The following is a 3,755-nucleotide window of genomic DNA, read 5'->3' on the forward strand; positions in this document are numbered from 1 at the left end:
TCGTAGCTGCATTCTACTTTTACTGAAAGTTCATGAAAGCCAACGCGAATAAGTCACGACGCGTCTCCAACTTCTATAATATCGAACAGGTCTTATAAGATTCGAAAGACAAGAAAATTTGTAAGGTGTGTAAAGTCGTATAATACTAGGCTTTAAGTTTCAGACTGCTGTAGAAATTAGCTGTTTGAAAGAAGTTCAACAAATGGCTTTGAATAACATCATCGGTAGTTCTGTAATATCAGACGATTCCGCACATAGTGTTTCCGGAAAATCGCAGTTTTACGTGGGACTGGGCAAATGTGTTGGAGAACTGAGGAGACTGTTGTTCAAGAGCTATATGTCAGTTGTTGGGTTGCATTGCATGGGAGGCGGAGGAAATACTACTCTCGCTTTGGCTTTTTGCAATGATGCACAACTCAGAGGTAATTATTTAAGGTATTACGGTGCTCTGATTTATATTTTGTATTTACACCTACTGGTGCGTGGTAGGGTACTTAGCCTAAAAAAAATTGTATTTTCATGCATGGCAGCATATTTCCGTGACAGTGTAATTTTCATCACCGTCTCGCAGTCCCCGGACCTGATGGGGATTTTGGAGACTATGTAGGAGAAGATTGCCGGAAAGAAGAGCCCAGGATTTCAAAATATCAAAGATGCAACAATTGAGAGTCCAACAATTGATTTTGACTCGATCGGAACCAACTCTGGTTATTTTGGACAATGTGTGGTCCAAAGATTGTTTGGAAAATTTACTATTTGAAGGACCGGGATACAAAACTGTTGCAGCAAGCAGAGATAATTCCACTATTCCCACAACGCCAACTACTCAGCTATATCAGTTACCATTATTGAGCCGAGAAGATGCGCTGTCACTTTTCTGTTTCTGGGCATTTGGACAGCCATCAATTCCAAGCACTAGCAAATGCAAACTTAGTGGAGGAGGTATAATAATTTATTTCTTTTAATTATTCCAGAGTGTTTTAAACGATTCACATAGCTTTCTTTTCTCCGAAAATGCGCCACTTAATATGTCAGTCGTAATAGATAGTGCATTCAACCTTTTCCTAATTGTAGTGCTAGAAGCATCGATTGAAACAGGAAAAGCATTTGAAAAGAATATTCTGATATATCTAAAATCATAGGACACTTTCGGTTGTGGAATTCAGAATGGACGTTTAGTGGAAAAGGCGATTTTATTGACATATAACAAATGTAGATTGAATTAGTTAATTGTGCATAATAAATTAACATTTTGAAATATATTTTCTTCGAAGTACTAATTAATTAGATAGAATTTATATTAAAATAAGAATAACAGGATGTTAGAGAATTTTGGATCCGAATAGGCTTCCTTACAATAATGGCTTATATTAGATTCAAGACTTTAAATATCGTATCGAACAATTAATAGAATTCTAAAAATTTCTGAATTGAAATTAGGTGTTCTCCCATTATATTCCCTACATGACATGAAAGAATTTTCCATTCCTTTCAACTGGTTTGTTTTTTTAATAAATTATCTTGACCTTTCTTCAATTAACAGTTGCTAGCGAAATGTGGCGGCCTATCACTTGCTCTAAACGTGATCGGAAGCTGTCTGTATGAGCAACCACGTGAGATTTGGGAGAGGGCAAAGAACAATATTTCTAAAGGAGAATGCATATCAGATTATCATGAAAACGGGCTTATTCGATTGTTGGAGCTTAGTATCAATTCCATAGATGATGTAGACAAGGAATGCTTCCTAGACTTAAGTTTATTTCCTGAGGACCAAAAAATATGTGCTGATGTATTATTGGACATATGGGTTTATGTTAGAAAGTTAGAGCGACATAATGCTTTTCCCATCTTAAAGGACCTTGCAAGCAGAAACTTGTTAAATTTGACTGGCATTCCAAGGTGTTTGTCTTTCCTTTCCCAGGTTTAATTATCTCTTTATTCATGTTTGAATTATAAGCTAATGTGAAGCACACTTATCAGGAATGGAGCAGCAATCTCCCATGAGAAGTCATCCCAGCTGTACGTTTCTCAGCATAACGTAATGCATGAATTGGCCCTTTATTTGGCATGCCAAGGTGGTCTAGGCCACAAGAAGAGACTTTTCATGGACAAAATGAAACATAATTTGCAAGAAAAATGGGAATTGCTTAATCATACTGCATGTAATGTTCAGGTGCTCTCCATTCACACAGGTATGTTGATCAAAGGAATCTCTTCATTATTTATTTCCAACACTTTTTTGCTAATCTTTTCAAAATATCAGCCATAATTTTAAATATTTACATCATTTCTCTCGGCAACTTATTCTCTTGGCAACTAATTCCTCATATGTATTAAACTATTTCTTTCTCACATGAAACTATAGTGTTTACTGATATGGAATTATATCCTAGTCAATTTTTTATGGTGTATAGTAAACATGCTACCAATACTTTTCAAAAGATTTGGATGTAATAGTGCATTTGTCTTAATTTTTGTTTAGCAGAATTATAAGATACTAATGTTCACAATCATAATGTAATGTTATAAACTCGTTTCTAGTTTCTATTTTTTTCTAGATTAAATTTCAAGAATTTATGATCAGCCAACATATACAGTGATTTAATCTGATTTCTTTTATCATTTATTCATGTAGGCCCTATAGAACAAAATCAGTGGATTGAGATGAATTTACCTGAAACAGTGGCTCTATTGTTACTATTTACTTCAAGTGAATACTCTCTTCCTCCGTTTCTAATATCCATGAAAAATCTAAAATTTCTGATGGTGTTAAATTATGGCGCAAAGAGCGCAACTGTACAAGGTCTCGATGTTTTATTGTCACTAACTCAACTCAAGAGTGTGCACTTTGAGAGGTTGATTTCACCTACTATTCAAGCACAAAGCAAACAACTACAAAACTTAGAGAAGCTTTCCTTAAGCTTATGTCAAGGATTTGAACAGGCATTCTCATTCAACATCACCAAGTTGCAGGATTTTAACATTGATCACTCTAGCACCTTGGAGGAGATGCCCCTTAGTTTCTTTGATATGCCTTGCGTTAAGATGTGGTCTATTAGCAATTGCCACCTTGTTAATAATTTGCCTTATGAGCTAGGAAATATGAGCGCTGTTAGAATGCTAAGGTTATCAGCTTTACCAGGCCTAAAAGAACTCCCATCATCAATTGGAAATCTTCTGCTACTAGAATGTCTTGACATCTCATTCTGTGAGGGGCTCAGAGAAATTCCGAACGAAATAGGGAAACTAAAGAAGTTGTCTGAGATTGATATGAGAGAGTGTTCCCGTTTGAAGAGGTTGCCAAGATCTATTTGTGAACTGACTTCCCTCAGGCTAGTTATTTGTGATGAGAAGATTGAGAAGCAGTGGTTGCGTGCCAAGAACATTTCGATTCCAGAGCTTATAGTTGCAACTACGGAAGCACAGTTCAGTCTAGATTGGCTTGACGATTGATTTCAATTTTACCACGAATCAACATGACAAATTAAGTTAAATAAAAGCTCCTCTATATTTGAGCGTACAGATATAGTGATTTCTCCTCGCCTATTAGGGATTGTGCATCCAAAACAATTCGTGTGTTTTATATAATATCAGGAGTAGACTGTCTACAGATATTACAAACATTATGTATATTGATGTAAATAAACATTTTGAATATTGATAAGGCACGAGTTTGGTATTCAGTATAATTTTGATGAGGAATATTTGACATTGCACGAGAAAAGAACTGAATATTATACACTAGTTGCGTTGTT

The 3,755-nt window shown here is 35.6% G+C and overlaps 1 pseudogene; it reads left to right on the forward strand.

Annotated features, from left to right (window-relative positions):
- Nucleotides 1-202: 202 nt before the first annotated feature.
- LOC149560706 (putative disease resistance protein At4g33300) lies at nucleotides 203-3,466 on the forward strand (annotated as a pseudogene).
- The last annotated feature ends 289 nt before the right edge of the window (nucleotides 3,467-3,755 follow it).

Source organism: Cupressus sempervirens, chromosome 4 (genome assembly GCF_028749045.1).
Source record: "Cupressus sempervirens isolate cs-2001-9-10 chromosome 4, ASM2874904v1, whole genome shotgun sequence".
In the NCBI taxonomy this organism is placed as follows: domain Eukaryota; kingdom Viridiplantae; phylum Streptophyta; class Pinopsida; order Cupressales; family Cupressaceae; genus Cupressus; species Cupressus sempervirens.